The following is a 19174-nucleotide window of genomic DNA, read 5'->3' as shown; positions in this document are numbered from 1 at the left end:
TTCCTGTAATTCTTTAAGAGATTTTTGTGTTTCCTCTTTCATGACCTCAGCCTGTTGACCAAAGTTCTCCTGTATTTCATTAAGAGATTTTTGTGTTTCGTCTTTCATGACCTCAGCCTGTTGACCAAAGTTCTCCTGTATTTCTTTAAGTGTTTTTTGCATTTCCTCCTTGTTGGCTTTTGTATTCTCCTGGATTTCTTTCAATGATTTTTGTGTTTCCCTTGCAAGGGCTTCTAACTTTTGATCCATTTTCTCCTGAATTTCTTTAAGTATGTCCTTCATGTGTTCCTGTACCAGCATCATGACCAGTGATTTTAAATCCAAATCTTGTTTTACTGGTGTGATGGGGTATCCAGGACGTGTTGGTAGAGGAGAATTGGGTTCAGATGTTGCCATATTGCCTTGATTTCTGTTAGTGACGTTCCTGCGTTTGCCTTTTGCCATCTAGTTCTCACTGGTGTTAGTTTGTCTTGTCAGTGCTGGACTCACCAGTGCAAGCTGCCCCTTCCCCGTTGGCCTCTGGTGCACAGCTTACCTCCTGCACTGCTTGTAGACAGGGTGCTGCTGCCCAGGCTGTTCAGATCCCAAAGCAGGCACCCGAAGGCTCCTGCTGGGGCCCACTGGATTCACTGGAGCACACTGACTTCTCCCAGCTGGCCGCCCGGAAACCCAGCTAGCCACTTGCAGGACTTGGAGATGTGGTGCTGCCGCCCAGGCTGATCTGGGCAGCAGAACTCCCAACTGGGTTGGTGCACACAAGGCTAGCCTAGCTGCCCAGGCCCTGAGTCTAGGCAAAAGCCTGGCAGGCCAATGTCGGTGCAAAGTTCCCCTCAGCTGTGGGTGTTAATTGGGTGTGTCAGGTGGCTAGGATGGTGGCGTGTGCGAGTTCCCTGAGAGTGCTGGGAGAGTCTGCTGGGCTAACAACCTCCTGGCTGGGTCAGCACACAGATGGCTCAACGAGCAGCCCAGGGCCTGGGGGGCAGTCCAGGGCCTGACCGTCTGAGACCACTGCTATGTCCGCCTCGGGCTATGCCTGTTAGCTGGTTTGGTTTTGCCTGCTAGGTCTCTCTGGCTTCCCGTAGGCAAAATGGCGGTGGTGCGCAAACTGGCCCGGATAAACAAACTCCTGGCCGGGTCGGCACACAGATGGCCCACCGAGCAGCCCAGGGCCTGGGGGCAGTCCAGGGCCTGACCGTCTGAGACCCCTGCTTTGTCTGCCTTGGGCTATGCCTGTTAGCTGGTTTGGTTTTGTCTGCTAGTCTCTCTGGCTTCCCGCAGGCAAAATGGCGGTGGTGCGCACCGGCCCGGGCAAACAAGTTCCTGGCTGGGTCGGCACACAGATGGCCCACCAAGCAGCCCAGGACCTGGGGGCAGTCCAGGGCATGACCGTCTGAGACCCCTGCTATGTCTGCCTCGGGCTATGCCTATTAGCCAGTTTGGCTTTGCCTGCTAGGTCTCTCTGGCTTCCCGTAGGCAAAATGGCGGTGGTGCGCAAACGGCTCTGATAAACAACCTCCTGGCCGGGTCAGCACACAGATGGCCCACCGAGCAGTCCTGGGCCTGGGTGCAGTCCAGGGCCTGACCGTCTGAGACCCCTGCTACGTCCGCCTTGGGCTATGCCTGTTCGCTGGTTTGGTTTTGCCTGCTAGGTCTCTCCGGCTTCCTGTAGGCAAAATGGCGGCGGTGTGCGCCGGCCGAGGCAAACAAGCTCCTGGCTGGGTCGGCACACAGATGGCCTGCCGAGCAGCCCAGGACCTGGGGGCAGTCCAGGGCCTGACCGTCTGAGACCCCTGCTATGTCCGCCTCGGGCTATGCCTGTTAGCCAGTTTGGTTTTGCCTGCTAGGTCTCCCTGGCTTCCCCCAGGCAAAATGGTGGTGGTGCGCGCGCCGGCCCGGGAGGAAAAAAACCTCCTGGCCGGATTTGCACCCCGGTGGACCCCCGATCAGCTCAGGGCCTGGGTGCAGGCCAACGCCCGTCGGGCTTAGACCCCCGCGATGTTGGTCTCGGGTTATATTTGCGTACCGCAGTCTGATTTCTCTGGCAACCGAGAACCAATATGGAGCCCTCGTAACTGACTGGCGGGAGGCAGAGTTCTGATGTGGCTTCTGTGTGGTGAAAGGCACCGTAAACCCGCCGCTGCTTGCAGCCTGGCTGGCCAACGATGGCCAGTGGTCGTGGGCACCGGGTCTGCCTGGACCCTGTCCGCTTGGTTCTACTGCTGATGGCCCTTCCTCTGGACCAGCCGCTGCTGCTGCTACTGCTGCTGCTGCCGCCGCTCCCAGGCCCAAGAATTTTCTTTCATCAACATTTGTCAGAAACCACATTTTAAGGAAATCTCGCATCGTGTGAAATTATCTTGTTTTTCATAAACAACACATTGTAAATCGAAAAGCTTTGGTGTTGCGTGTATGTCTAAGCGTGTAGCCTCAAAAGAGAACGCACAGGAGAGTTTTCTCTCGAAAGAAAATGTAGGAATACCACGTTATAAGGATATACAGTGTGGCAGAGTAAAGACAAATACGTACATATTGGAAACACGTTAAGAGAAGAAATAAAGCATCGTACAAAAATAGCTTGTATCTCCTAAACAAAACTTTGTAACTCGAAAAGATTTGGTGTGGCTCGTACCTCTACAAGTGAAGCCTCAAAAGAGAACCCACAGGAGGAAATTCTTTCGTCAAAATTTTTTAGAAAACCACGATTTATGAAAATCTCGCATCGTGCAAAATTATCTTGTTTTTTCCTAAACAACACGTTGTAACTCGAAAAGATTTGGTGTTGCGTGTTTGTCTAAGCGTGTAGCCTCGAAAGAGAACGCACAGGAGAGTTTTCCCTCGAAAGAATATGTAAGAATACCACGTTATAAGGAAATACAGTGTTGCAGAATAAAGACAAATACGTATGTATTGGAAACACTTTATGAGAAGAGTTAACGCATCTTACAAAATTAGCTTGTATCTCCTAAACAAAACGTTGTAACTCGAAAAGATTTGGTGTGGCGTGTACATCTAAACATGTAGCCTCAAAAGAGGACCCACAGGAGAATTTTCTTTCGTCAAAATTTTTCAGAAAACCACGTTTTAAGGAAATCCCGCATCGTGCGAAATCATCTTCTTTTTCAGAAACAACATGTTGTAACTCGAAAAGCGTTGCTGTTGCGTGTATGTGTAAGCGTGGAGACTCAAAAGAGAAGGCACAGGAGAGTGTTCTCTTGAAAGAATATGTAAGAATACCACGTTAAAAGGAAATACAATTTTGCAGAGTAAAGACAAATAAGTACATATTGGAAACACTTTACGAGAAGAAATAACGCATCGTAAAAAATTAGCTTGTATCTCCTAAACAACACGTTGTAACTCGAAAAGATTTGGTGTGGCATGTACGTCTAAAAGTGTAGCCTCAAACGAGAACCCACAGGAGAATTTTCTTTCATCAAAATTTGTCTGAAACCACGTTTTAAGGAAATAGCGCATCGTGCGAAATTATCTTGTTTTTCCTAAACAACACATTGTAACTCGAAAAGCTTTGGTGTTGCGTGTATGTCTAAGCATGTAGCCTCAAAAGAGAATGCACAGGAGAGTTTTCTCTCGAAAGAATATGTAAGAATACCACGTTATAAGGAAATACAGTGTTGCAGAATAAAGACAACTACGTACGTATTGGAAACACTTTAAGAGAAGAAATAACGCATTGTAAAAAATTAGCTTGTATCTCCTAAACAACACATTGTAACTCGAAAAGATTTGGTGTGGCTCGTACCTCTACACGTGTAGCCTCAAAAGAGAACCCAGAGAAGAACTTTCTTTCGTCAAAATTTGTCTGAAAACCACGTTTTATGGAAATCTCGCATCGTGCGAAATTATCTTGTTTTTCCTAAACAACACGTTGTAACTCGAAAAGTTTGGTGTGCGTGTTTGTCTAAGCGTGTAGCCTCAAAAGAGCATGCACAGGAGAGTTTTCCCTCGAAAGAATATGTAATAATACCACGTTATAAGAAAATACAGTGTTGCAGAGTAAAGATAAATAACGACATATTGGAAACAATTTAGGGAAGAAATAACGGATCGTAGAAAATTTGCTTATATCTCCTAAACAACACGTTATAACTCGAAAGTATTTGGTGTGGCTCGTACTTCTACACGTGTAGCCTCAAAAGAGAACCAACAGGAGAACTTTCTTTCGTCAAAATTTGTCAAAAAAACACGTTTTAAGGAAATCCCGCATCGTGCAAAATTATCTTGTTTTTCCTAAACAACACTTTGTAACTCGAAAAGCTTTGGTGTTGCGTGTATGTCTGAGCATGTTGCCTCTAAAGACAATGCACAGGAGAGTTTTCTCTCGGAAGAACATGTAAGAATACAATGTTAAAAGGAAATACAGTGTTGCAGAGTAAAGACAAATACGTACGTATTGGAAACACTTTATGAGAAGAAATAACGCATCATACAAAATTAGCTTGTATCTCCTAAACAACACGTGGTAACTCTAAAGGATTTGGTGTGGCGTGTACGTCTAAATGTGTAGCCTCAAAAGAGAACCGACAGGAGAATTTTCTTTCGTCAAAATTTGTCAGAAAACCACGTTTTAAGGAAATCCTGCATCGTGCGAAATTATCTGGTTTTTCCTAAACGACATGTTGTAACTCGAAAAGCTTTGGTGTTGCCTGTATGTCTAAGTGTGTAGCCTCAAAAGGGAACGCACAGGATAGTTTTCTCTCGAAAGAATATGTAAGAATACCACGTTATAAGGAAATACAGTGTTGCAGAGTAGACAAATACGTACATATTGGAAACACTTTATGAGAAGAAGTAACGCATCGTAGAAAATTAGCTTGTATCTCCTAAACAAAACGTTGTAACTCGAAAAGATTTGGTGCGGCGTGTACGTCTAAACGTGTAGCCTCAAAAGAGAACCCACAGGAGAATTTTCTTTCATCAAAATTTTTCAGAAAACCACGTTTTAAGGAAATCCCGCATCGTGCCAAATCATCTTCTTTTTCCTGAACAACATGTTGTAACTCGAAAAGCTTTGGTGTTGCGTGTATGTCTAAGCTTGTAGCCTCAAAAGAGAATGCACAGGAGAGTTTTCTCTCGAAAGAATATGTAAGAATACCATGTTATTAAAAAAATACAGTGTTGCAGAGTAAAGACAAATACGTATGTATTGGAAACACTTTAAGAGAAGAAATAACACATCGTACAAAATTATCTTGTATCTCCTAAACAACAATTGGAACTCGAAAAGATTTGTTGTGGCTCGTACCTCTATACGTGTAGCCTCAAAAGAGAACCCACAGGAAAACTTTCTTACGTCAAAATTTTTCAGAAAACCACGTTTTATGGAAATCTCGCATCGTGCGAAATTATCTTGCTTTTCCTAAACAACACATTGTAACTCGAAAAGCTTTGGCATTGCGTGTATGTCTAAGCCTGTAGCCTCTAAAGAGTACGCACAGGAGAGTTTTCTCTCAAAAGAACATGTAAGAATACAACGTTATAAGGGAATACAGTGTTGCAGAGTAAAGTCAAATACATACTTGATGGAAACACTTTACGAGAAGAAATAACGCATTGTAAACAATTAGCTTGTATCTCCTAAACAACACGTGGTAACTCGAAAGGACTTGGTGTGGCGTGTACGTCTAAACGTGTAGCCTCAAAAGAGAACCCATAGGAGAATTTTCTTTCTTCAAAATTTGTCAGAAAATCACGTTTTAACGAAATCCTGCATCCTGCGAAATTATCTTGTTTTTCCTAAACAACAAGTTGTAATTCGAAAAGCTTTGGTGTTGCGTGTATGAGTAAGTGTGTAGCCACAAAAGGGAATGCACAGGAGAGTTTTCTCTCGAAAGAATATGTAAGAATACCACGTTATAAGGAAATACAGTGTTGCAGAGTAAAGACAAATACGTACATATTGGAAACACTTTAAGAGAAGAAATATCGCATCTTACAAAATTAGCTTGTGTCTCCTAAACAACTCGTTGTAACTCGAAAAGATTTGGTGTGACATGTACGTCTCAACGTGTAGCCTCAAAAGAGAACCCACAGGAGAATTTTCTTTCATCAAAATTTGTCAGAAACCACGTTTTAAGGAAATCACGCATTGTGCGAAATTATCTAGTTTTTCCTACACAACACGTTGTAACTCGAAAAGCTTTGGTGTTGTGTGTATGTCTAAGCATGTAGCCTCAAAAGAGAACACACAGGAGAGTTTTCCCTCGAAAGAATATGTAAGAATATCACATTATAAGGAAATACAGTGTTGCAGAGTAAAGACAAATACGTATGTATTGGAAACACTTTATGAGAAGAAATAATGCATCATACAAAATTAGCTTGTATCTCCTAAACAACAGGTTGTAACTCGAAAGGATTTGGTGTGGCGTGTACGGCTAAACGTGTAGCCTCAAAAGAGAACCCACAGGAGAATTTTCTTTCGTCAAAATATGTGAGAAAACCACGTTTTAAGGAAATCCCTCATCGTGCAAAATTATCTTGTTTTTCCTAAACAACAAGTTGTAACTCGAAAAGCTTTGGTGTTGCGTGTATGTCTAAGCGTGTAGCCTCAAAAGAGAATGTAAAGGAGAGTTTTTTTCTCAAAGAATATGTAAGAATACCACGTTATAAGGAAATACATTGTTGCAGAGTAAAGACAAATACGTACATATTGGAAACTCTTTACGAGAAGAAATAACGCATCGTAAAAAATTAACTTGTATCACCTAAACAACACGTTGTAACTCGAAATGATTTGGTGTGGCGTGTACGTCAAAAGGTGTAGCCTCAAAAGAGAACCCACAGGACAATTTTCTTTCGTTAAATTTTTTCAGAAATCCACGTTTTAAGGAAATCCCGCATCATGCGAAATCATCTTCTTTTTCCTAAACAACATGTTGTAACTCAAAGAACTTTGGTGTTGCGTGTATGTCTAAGCGTGGAGCCTCAAAAGCGAAGGCACAGGAGAGTTTTCTCTCGAAAGAATATGTAAGAATAGACGTTATAAAGAAATACAATTAGGCCGAGTAAAGGCAAATAAGTACATATTGGAAACACTTTAGGAGAAGAAATAACGCATCGGACAAAATTAGCTTGTATCTCCTAAACAACACGTGGTAACTCGAAAAGGTTTGGTTTGGCGTGTACGTCTAAACGTGTAGCCGCCAAAGAGAACACAAAGGAGAATTTTCTTTCGTCAAAATTTGTCAGAAAACCACATTTTAAGGAAATCCCCCATCGTGCGAAATTATCTTGTTTTTCCTAAACAACAACTTGTAACACGAAAAGCTTTGGTGTTGCGTGTATGTCTCAGCATGTAGCCTCAAAAGCGAATGCACAGGAGAGTTTTCTCTCGAAAGAACATGTAAGAATACAACGTTATAAGGAAATACAGTGTTGGAGAGTAAAGACAAATACGTACATATTGGAAACACTTTACAAGAAGAAATGACACATCATAAAATATAAGCTTGTATCTCCTAAACAACAAGTGGTAACTCGAAAAGATTTGGTTTGGCGTTTACGTCTAAAAGTGTAGCCTCAAAAGAGACCCCACAGGAGAATTTTCTTTCTTCAAAATTTGTCAGAAAACCACGTTATAAGGAAATCCCTCATCATGCAAAATTATCTTGTTTTTCCTAAACAACACGTTGTAACTCGAAAAGCTTTGGTGTTGTGTGTATGTCTAAGCGTGTAGCCTCAAAAGAGAATGTAAAGGAGAGTTTTTTCTAGAAAGAATATGTAAGAATACCACGTTATAAGGAAATAGAGTGTTGCAGCGTAAAGACAGATACGTACATATTGGAAACACTTTATGAGAAGAAATAACGCATCGTAAAAAATTAACTTGTATCTCCTAAACAACACGTTGTAACTCGAAAAGATTTGGTGTGGCGTGTACGTCTAAACGTGTTGCCTCAAAAGAGAACCCACAGGACAATTTTCTTTCGTTAATACTTTTCAGAAAACCACGTTTTAAGGAAATCCCGCATCGTGCGAAATCATCTTCTTTTTCCTAAACAACATGTTGTAACTCAAAAAGCTTTGGTGTTGCGTGTATGTCTAAGCGTGGAGCCTCAAAAGCGAAGGCACAGGAGAGTTTTCTCTCGAAAGAATATGTAAGAATACCACGTTATATAGAAATACAATTTTGCAGAGTAAAGGCAAATAAGTACATATTGGAAACACTTTAGGAGAAGAAATAACGCATCGTACAAAATTAGCTTGTATCTCCTAAACAACACGTGGTAACTCGAAAAGATTTGGTTTGGCGTGTACGTCTAAACGTGTAGCCTCAAAAGAGAACACAAAGGAGAATTTTCTTTCGTCAAAATTTGTCAGAAAACCACGTTTTAAGGAAATCCCGCATCGTGCGAAATTATCTTGTTTTTCCTAAACAACACCTTGTACCTCGAAACGCTTTGGTGTTGCGTGTATGTCTCAGCATGTAGCCTCAAAAGAGAATGCACAGGAGAGTTTTCTCTCGAAAGAACATGTAAGAATACAAAGTTATAAGGAAATACAGTGTTGCAGAGTAAAGACAAATACGTACTTATTGGAAACACTTTACGAGAAGAAATTACGCATCATACAATATTAGCTTGTATCTCCTAAAGAAAAAGTGGAAACTCGAAAACATTTGGTTTGGCGTGTACGTCTAAAAGTGTAGCCTCAAAAGAGAACCCACTGGAGAATTTTCTTTCTTCAAAATTTGTCAGAAAACCACGTTTTAACGAAATCCCGCATCCTGCGAAATCATCTTGTTTTTCCTAAACAACAAGTTGTAACTCGAAAAGCTTTGGTTTGCGTGTATGTCTAAGTGTGTAGCCTCAAAAGGGAATGCACAGGAGAGTTTTCTCTCGAAAGAATATGTAAGAATACCCCGTTATAAGGAAATACAGTGTTGCAGAGTAAAGACAAATACGTACATATTGGAAACACTTTACGAGAAGTATTAACGCATCGTACAAAATTAGCTTGAATCTCCTAAACAACACCTTGTTACTCGAAAAGATTTGGTGTGGCGTGTACGTCTAAACGTGTAGCCTCAAAAGAGATCCCACAGGAGAATTTTCTTTCATCAAAATTTGTCAGAAACCACGTTTTAAGGAAATCTCGCATTGTGCGAAATTATCTTGTTTTTCCTAAACAACACGTTGTAACTCGAAAAGCTCTGGTGTTGCGTGTATGTCTAAGCGTGTAGCCTCAAAAGAGAAAGCACAGGAGAGTTTTCTCTCGAAAGAATATGTAAGAATGCCACGTTATAAGGAAATACAATGTTGCAGTGTAAAGACAAACACGTACGTATTGGAAACACTTTACGAGAAGAATTAACGCATAGTACAAAATTAGCTTGTATCTCCTAAACAACAAGTTGTATCTCGAAAAGATTTGGTGTGGCCTGTACGTCTAAACGTGTAGCCTCAAAGGAGAAACCACAGGAGAATTTTCTTTCATCAAAATTTTTCACAGAACCATGTTTTAAGGAAATCCCGCATCGTGTGAAATCATCTTCTTTTTCCTAAACAACATATTGTAACTCGAAAAGCTTTAGTGTTGCGTGTATGTCTAAGCGTGGAGCCTCAAAAGAGAAGGCACAGGATAGTTTTCTCTCGAGAGAATATGTAAGAATACCACGTTATTAGGAAATACAATTTTGCAGAGTAAAGACAAATAAGTACATACTGGAAACACTTTACGAGAAGAAATAATACATCATACAAAATTACCTTGTATCTCCTAAACAACACGTGGTAACTCGAAAAGATTTGGTTTGGTGTGTACGTCTAAACGTGTAGCCTCAAAAGAGAACCAACAGGAGAATTTTCTTTCATCAAAATTAGATAACCACGTTTTAAGGAAATCCCGCATCGTGCAAAATTATCTTGTTTTTCCTAAACAACACGTTGTAACTCAAAAAGCTTTGGTGTTGCGTGTATATCTAAGCATGTAGCCCCAAAAGAGAATGCACAGGAGAGTTTTCTCTCGAAGGAACATGTAAGACTACAACGTTATAAGGAAATACAGTGTTGCAGAGTAAAGACAAAAACATAAATATTGGAAACACTTTACGAGAAGAAATGACGGATCATAAAATATAAGCTTGTATCTCCTAAACAACAAGTGGTAACTCGAAAAGATTTGGTTTGGCATGTACGTCTCAAAGTGTAGCCTCAAAAGAGACCCCACAGGAGAATTTTCTTTCTTCAAAATTTGTCAGAAAACCACGTTATAAGGAAATCCCGCATCATGCGAAATTATCTTGTTTTTCCTAAACAACAAGTTGTAACTCGAAAAGCTTTGGTGTTTCTTGTATGTCTAAGTGTGTAGCCTCTAAAGGGAATGCCCAGGAGAGTTTTCTATCGAACGAATATGTAAGAATACCACGTTATAAGGAAATACAGGGTTGCAGAGTAAAGACAAATACGTACATATTGGAAACACTTTACGAGAAGAAATAATGCATCGTAAAAAATTAGCTTGTATCTCCTAAACAACACGTTGTAACTCGAAAAGATTTGATGTGACGTGTACGTCTAAACGTGTAGCCTCAAAAGCGAACCCACAGGAGAATTTTCTTTCATCAAAATTTGTCAGAAACCACGTTTTAAGGAAATCTCGAATCGTGCGAAATTATCTTGTTTTTCCTAAAGAACACGTTGTAACTCTAAAAGCTTTGGTGTTGCGTGTATGTCTAAGCGTGTAGCCTCTAAAGAGTACACACAGGAGAGTTTTCTCTCGAAAGAACATGTAAGAATACAACGTTATAAGGAATACAGTGTTGCAGAGTACAGACAAATACATACTTGTTGGAAACACTTTACGAGAAGAAATAATTCATTGTAAAATATTAGCTTGTATCTCCTAAACAACACGTGGTAACTCGAAAAGAATTGGTGTGGCATGTACGTCTAAACGTGTAGCCTCAAAAGAGAACCCATAGGAGAATTTTCTTTCATCAAAATTTGTCAGAAACCACGTTGTATGGAAATCTTGCTTCGTGCGAAATTTTCTAGTTTTTCCTAAACAACACGTTGTAACTCGAAAAGCTTTGGTGTTGTGTGTATGTCTAAGCGTGTAGCCTCAAAAGAGAATGCACAGGAGAGTTTTCTCTTGAACGAACATGTAAGAATACCACGTTATAAGGAAATACAGTGTTGCACAGAAAAGACAATTACGTACCTATTGGAAACACTTTAAGAGAAGAAATAATGCATCATACAAAATTAGCTTGTATCTCCTAAACAACACGTTGTAACTCGAAAAGATTTGGTGTGGCTCGTATGTCTACACGTGTAGCCTCAAAAGAGGACCCACAGGATAACTTTCTTTCTTCAAAATTTGTCAGAAAAACCACGTTTTAAGTAAATCCCGCATCGTGCAAAATTATCTTGTTTTTCCTAAACAACACGTTGTAACTCGAAAAGCTTTGTTGTTGCGTGTATGTCTAAGCGTGTAGCCTCTAAAGAGTATGCACAGGAGAGTTTTCTCTAGAAAGAACATGTAAGAATAAAACGTTATAAGGAAATACAGTGTTGGAGAGTAAAGACAAATACATACTTGTTGGAAACACTTTACAAGAAGAAATAATGCATCGTAAAAAATTAGCTTGTATCTACTAAACAACACGTGGTAACTCGAAAGGACTTCATGTGGCGTGTACGTCTAAACGTGTAGCCTCAAAAGAGAACCCATTGGAGAATTTTCTTTCTTCAAAATTTGTCAGAAAATCACGTTTTAACGAAATCCCGCATCCTGAGAAATTATCTTGTTTTTCCTAAACAACAAGTTGTAACTCGAAAAGCTTTGGTGTTGCGTGTATGTCTAAGTGTGTAGCCACAAAAGGGAATGCACAGGAGAGTTTTCTCTCGAAAGAATATGTAAGAATACCACGTTATAAGGAAATACAGGGTTGCAGAGTAAAGACAAATACGTACATATTGGAAACACTTTAAGAGAAGAAATAATGCATCGTACAAAATTAGATTGTATCTCCTAAACAACACGTTGTAACTCAAAAAGATTTGGTGTGATGTGTACGTCTAAACGTGTAGCCTTAAAAGAGAACCCACAGGAGAATTTTCTTTCAACAAAATTTGTCAGAAACCACGTTTTAAGGAAATCTCGCATCGTGCGAAATTATCTTGTTTTCCCTAAACAACACGTTGTAACTCGAAAAGCTTTGGTGTTGCGTGTATGTCTAAGCATGTAGCCTCAAAAGAGAACACACAGGAGAGTTTTTCCTCGAAAAAATATGTAAGAATACCACCTTATAAGGAAATACAGTGTTGCAGAGTAAAGACAAATACGTATGTATTGGAAACACTTTACGAGAAGAAATAAGGCAACATACATTATTAGCTTGTATCTCCTAAACAACAGGTTGTAAGTCAAAAGGATTTGGTGTGGCGTGTACAGCTAAACGTGTAGCCTCAAAAGAGAACCCACAGGAGAATTTTCTTTCATCAAAATATGTGAGAAAACCACGTTTTAAGGAAATCCCTCATCGTGCAAAATTATCTTGTTTTTCCTAAACAACAAGTTGTAACTCGAAAAGCTTTGGTGTTGCGTGTATGTCTAAGCGTGTAGCCTCAAAAGAGAATGTAAAGGAGAGTTTTTTCTAGAAAGAATATATAAGAATACCACGTTATAAGGAAATACAGTGTTGCAGAGTAAAGACAAATACGTACATATTGGAAACACTTTACGAGAAGAAATAACGCATCGTAAAAAATTAACTTGTATCTCCTAAACAACACGTTGTAACTGGAAAAGATTTGGTGTGGCGTGTACGTCTAAACGTGTAGCCTCAAAAGTGAACCCACCGGACAATTTTCTTTCGTTAAATTTTTTCAGAAAACCACGTTTTAAGGAAATCCCGCATCATGCGAAATCATCTTCTTTTTCCTAAACAACATGTTGTAACTCAAAAAGCTTTGGTGTTGCCTGTATGTTTAAGCGTGGAGCCTCAAAAGCGAAGGCACAGGTGAGTTTTCCCTCGAAAGAATATGTAAGAATACCACGTTATAAAGAAATACAATTTTGCCGAGTAAAGGCAAATAAGTACATATTGGAAACACTTTAGGAGAAGAAATAACGCATCGGACAAAATTAGCTTGTATCTCCTAAACAACACGTGGTAACTCGAAAGGTTTGGTTTGGCGTGTACGTCTAAACGTGTAGTCGCAAAAGAGAACACAAAGGAGAATTTTCTTTCGTCAAAATTTGTCAGAAAACCACATTTTAAGGAAATCCTGCATCATGAGAAATTATCTTGTTTTTCCAAAACAACACGTTGTAACTCGAAAAGCTTTGGTGTTGCGTATATGTCTAAGCGTGTAGCCTCAAAGGAGAATGCACAGGAGAGTTTTCTCTCGAAAGAACATGTAAGAATACAACGTTATATGGAAATACAGTGTTGCAGAGTAAAGACAAATACGTACATATTGGTAACACTTTACGAGAAGAAATTACGCATCATGAAATATTAGCTTGTATCTCCTAAACAAAAAGTGGAAACTCACAAACATTTCGTTTGGTGTGTATGTCTAAACGTGTAGCCTCAAAAGAGAGCGCCCTGGAGAATTTTCTTTCTTCAAAATTTGTCAGAAAACCACGTTTTAACGAAATCCCGCATCCTGCAAAATTATCTTGTTTTTCCTAAAGAACAAGTTGTAACTCGAAAAGCTTTGGTGTTGCGTGTATGTCTAAGTGTGTAGCCTCAAAAGGATATGCAAGGAGAGTTTTCTCTCGAAAGAATATGTAAGAATACCACGTTATAAGGAAATACAGTGTTGCAGAGTAACGACAAATACGTACATATTGGAAACACTTTAAGAGAAGAAATAAAAAACCGTACAAAATTAGCTTGTATCTCCTAAACAACAGGTTGTAACTTGAAAATATTTGGTGTGACGTGTACAACTAAACGTGTAGCCTCAAAAAAGAACTGACAGGAGAATTTTTTTTATCGTCAAAATATGTGAGAAAACCACGTTTTAAGGAAATCCCTCATCATGCAATATTATCTTGTTTTTCCTAAACAACAAGTTGTAACTCGAAATCTTTGGTGTTGCGTGTATGTCTAAGCGTGTAGCCTCAAAAGAGAGTGCAAAGGAGAGTTTTTTCTCGAAAGAATATGTAAGAATACCACGTTATAAGGAAATACAGAGTTGCAGAGTAAAGACAAATACGTACATATTGGAAACACTTTAAGAGAAGAAATAACGCATCATACAAAATTAACTTGTACTCCTAAACAACACGTTGTAACTCGAAAAGATTTGATGTGGTGTGTACGTATAAAGGTGTAGCCTCAAAAGAGAACCCACAGGAGAATTTTCTTTGGTCAAATTTGTCAGAAAACCACGTATTAAGGAAATCCTGCATCGTGGGAAATTATCTTGTTTTTCCTAAACAACACGTTGTAACTCGAAAAGATTTGGTGTTGCGTGTTTGTCTCAGTGTGTAGCCTCAAAAGAGAACACACAGGAGAGTTTTCACTAGAAAAAGTATGTAAGAATACCAGGTTATAAGGAAATACAGTGTTGCAGAGTAAAGACAAATACGTACTTATTGGAAACACTTTACAAGAAGAAATAACGCATCATACAAAATTAGCTTGTATCTCCTAAACAACAGGTTGTAACTCGAAAGGATTTGCTGTGGCATGTATGTCTAAACGTGTAGCCTCAAAAGAGAACCCACAGAAGAATTTTCTATCGTCAAAATTTGTGAGAAAACCACGTTTTAAGGAAATCCCTCATCGTGCAAAATTATCGTGTTTTTCTTAAACAACACGTTGTAACTCGAAAAGCTTTGGTGTTGCGTGTATGTCTAAGCATGTAGCCTCAAAAGAGAATGCAAAGTAGAGTTCTTTCTCGAAAGAATATATAAGAATACCACATTATAAGGAAATACAGTGTTGCAGAGTAAAGACAAATACGTACATATTGGAAACACTTTACGAGAAGAAATAACGCATAGTACAAAATTAGCTTGTATCTCCTAAACAACACGTTGTAACTCTAAATGATTTGCTGTGGCGTGTACGTCTAAATGTGTAGCCTCAAAAGAGAACCCACAGGACAATTTTCTTTGGTCAAATTTGTCAGAAAACCACGTATTAAGGAAATCCAGCATCGTGAGAAATTATCTTGTTTTTTCCTAAACAACGCGTTGTAACTCGAAAAGCTTTGGTGTTGCGTGTATGTCTAAGCGTGTAGCCTCAAAGGAGAACACACAGGAGTGTTTTCTCTCGAAAGAATATGTAAGACTACCACGTTATAAGGAAGTACACTGTTGCAGAATAATGACAAATACTTACGTATTGGAAACCCTTAAACTTTAAGAGATGAAATAAAGCATCGTACAAAATTAGCTTGTATCTCCTAAACAACACGTTGTAATTCGAAAATATTTGGTGTGGCGTGTACATCTAAACGTGTAGCCTCAAAAGAGAACCACAGGACAATTTTCTTTCGTCAAAATTTGTCAGAAAACCACGTTTTAAGGAAATCCCGCATCGTGAGAAATTATCTTGTTCTTCCTAAAAAACACGTTGTAACTCGAAAAGCTTTGGTGTTGCGTGTATGTCTAAGCATGTAGCCTCAAAAGAGAACGCACAGGAGAGTTTTCTCTCGAAAGAATATGTAAGAATACCACGTTATAAGGAAATACAGTGTTGCAGAGTAAAGACAAATACGTACTTATTGGAAACACTTTTAGAGATGAAATAACGCATCGTTCAAAATTAGCTTGTATCTCCTAAACAACAGGTTGTAACTCGAAAAGAATTGATGTGGCATGTACGGCTAAACGTGTAGCCTCAAAAGAGAACCCACAGGAGAATTTTCTTTGGTCAAAATTTGTCAGAAAACCACGTATTAAGGAAACCCCGCATCGTGTGAAATTATCTTGTATTTCCTAAACAACACGTTGTAACTCGAAAAGCTTTGTTGTTGCATGTATGTCTAAGCGTGTAGCCTCAAAAGAAAACGCACAGAAGAGTTTTCTCTCGAAAGAATAGTTAAGAATACCACTTTATAAGGAAGTAAAGTGTTGCTGAGTAAAGACGAAAACGTACATATTGGAAACCCTTAAACTTACGAGATGAAATAAAGCATCGTACAAAATTAGCTTGTATCTCCTAAACAACACGTTTTTACTGGAAAAGATTTGGTGTGGCTTGTACGTCTAAACGTGTAGCCCCAAAAGAGAACCCACAGGACTATTTTCTTTCGTCAAAATTTGTCAGCAAACCACGTTTTAAGGAAATCCCGCATCGTGAGAAATTATCTTGTTCTTCCAAAACAACAAGTTGTAACTCGAAAAGCTTTGGTGTTGCTTGTATGTCTAAGCGTGTAGCCTCAAAGAGAACGCACAGGAAAGTTTTCTCTCGAAAGAATATGCAAGAATACCATGTTATAAGGAAAACAGTGTTGCAGAGTAAAGGCAAATACGTACGTATTTGAAACACTTAAACTTTACGAGAGAAATAACACATCTTAAAAAATTAGCTTGTATCTCCTAAACAACACGTTGTAACTCGAAAAGATTTGGTGTGGCGTGTACGTCTAAACGTGTAGCCTCCAAAGAGAACCCTCAGGAGTATTTTCTTTCGTCAAAATTTGTCAGAAAACCACGTTTTAAGGAAATCCCGCATCGTGCTAAATTATCTTGTTTTTCCTAAACAACACATTGTAACTCGAAAAACTGTGGTGTTGCGTGTATGTCTAAGCGTGTAGCCTCAAAAGAGAACGCACAGGAGAGTTTTCTCTCGAAAGAATATGTAAGAATACCACGTTATTAGGAATTACAGAGTTTCAGAGTAAAGGCAAAAACGTATGTATTGGAAACACTTAAACTTTACGAGAAGAAATAACGCATCGTAAAAAAAAATTAGCTTGTATCTCCTAAACAGCACGGTGTAACTCAAAAGATTTGGTGTGGTGTGTACGTCTAAAGGTGTAGCCTCAAAAGAGAACCCACAGGAGAATTTTCTTTCGTCAAAATTTGTCAGAACACCACGTTTTAAGGAAATCCTGCATCGTGGGAAATTATCTTGTTCTTCCTAAACAACATGTTGTAACTCGAAAAGCTTTGCCGTTGCGTGTATGTCTAAACTTGTAGCCTCAAAAGAGAACGCACAGGAGAGTTTTCTCTCGAAAGAATATGAAAGAATACCACGTTATAAGGAAATACAGTGTTGCAGAGTAAAGACAAACACGTATGTATTGGAAACCCTTAAACTTTACGAGATGAAATAAAGCATCGTACAAAATTAGCTTGTATCTCCTAAACAACACGATGTAACTCGAAAAGATTTGGTGTGGCATGTACGTCTAAACGTGTAGCCTCAAAAGAGAACCCACAGGACAATTTTCTTTCGTCAAAATTTTTCAGCAAACCACGTTTTAAGGAAATACCGCATCGTGAGAAATTATCTTGTTCTTCCTAAACAGCACGTTTTAACTCGAAAAGCTTTGGTGTTGGGTGTATGTCTAAGCGTGTAGCCCCAAAAGAGAACGCATAGGAGAGTTTTCTCTCGAAAGAATATGTAAGAATACCACGTTATAAGGAAATACAGTGTAGCAGAGTAAAGACAAATACGTACGTACTGGAAACACTTTATGAGAGAAATAACGCATCTTGCAAAATTAGCTTGTAGGTCCTAAACAACATGTTGTAACTCGAAAAGATTTGGTGTGGCGTGTACGTCTAAACGTGTATCCTCAAAAGAGAACCCACAGGAGAGTTTTCTTTCGTCAAAATTTGTCAGAAAACCACATTTTAAAGAAATCCCACATCGTGCGAAATTATCTTGTTTTTCCTAAACAACATGTCGTAACTCGAAAAGCTTTGGTATTGCCTGTATGTGTAAGCGTGTAGCCTCAAAAGAGAAGGCACAGGAGAATTTTCTCTCGAAAGAATATGTAAAAATACCACGTTATAAGGAAAGACAGTGTTGCAGAGTAAAGACAAATACTTATGTATAGGAAACACTTTACGAGAAGAAATAACGCATCGTACAAAATTAGCTTTTATCTCCTAAACAACACGTTGTAACTCGAAATATTTTGTGTGGCGTGTACATCTAAACGTGTAGCCTCAAAAGAGAAGGCACAGGAGAGTTTTCTCTCGAAAGAATATGTAAGAATACCACGTTTTAAGGAAATACAGAGTTGCAGAGTAAATATAAATATGTACGTATTGGCAACACCTTACGAGAAAAAATAAGGCATCGTACAAAATTAGTCTGTATCTCCTAAACAACATGTTGTAACTGAAAAAGATTTGGTGTGGCGTGTACGTCTAAACATGTAGCCTCAAAAGAGAACCCACAGGCGAATTTTCTTTCGTCAAAATTTTTCAGAAAACCACGTTTTAAGGAAATCCCGCATCTTGCGAAATTATCTTGTTTTTCCTAAACAACACGTTGTAACTCGAAAAGCTTTGGTGTTGCGTGTATGTCTAAGCGTGTAGCCTCAAAAGAGAAGGCACAGGAGAGTTTTTTCTCGAAAGAATATGTAAGAATACCACGTTTTAAGGAAATATCGTGTTGCAGAATAAAGACAAATACATATGTATTGGCAACACTTTACGAGAAGAAATGACGCATCGTACAAAATTAGTCTGTATCTCTGAAACAAAACGTTGTAACTCGAAAAGATTTGGTGTGGCGTGTACGTCTAAACGTGTAGCCTCAAAAGAGAACCCACAGGAGAATTTTCTTAGGTCAAAATTTGTCAGAAAACCACGTTTTATGGAAATCCCGCATCTTGCGAAATTATCTTGTTTTTCCTAAACAACACGTTATAACTCGAAAAGCTTTGGTGTTGCGTGTACGTCTAAGCGTGTAGCCTCAAAAGGGAATGCACAGGAGAGTTTTCTCTCGAAAGAATATGTAAGAATACCACGTTATAAGGAAATACAGTGTTGCTGAGTAAAGACAATTACGTAGGTATTGGAAATACTTTACGAGAAGAAATAACTCTTTGTGCAAAATTAGCTTGTATCCCCTAAACAACACGTTGTAACTCGAAATGATTTGGTGTGGCGTGTACATCTAAACGTGAGGCCTCAAAAGAGAACCCACGGGATAATTTTCTCTTGTCAAAATTTGTCAGAAAACCACGTTTTATGGAAATCCCTCATCGTGCGAAATTATCTAGTT

This window comes from Apodemus sylvaticus, chromosome 3, assembly GCF_947179515.1.
Source record: "Apodemus sylvaticus chromosome 3, mApoSyl1.1, whole genome shotgun sequence".
NCBI classification, from domain to species: Eukaryota; Metazoa; Chordata; class Mammalia; order Rodentia; family Muridae; genus Apodemus; species Apodemus sylvaticus.
Note: the sequence above shows the minus strand (reverse complement) of the source record.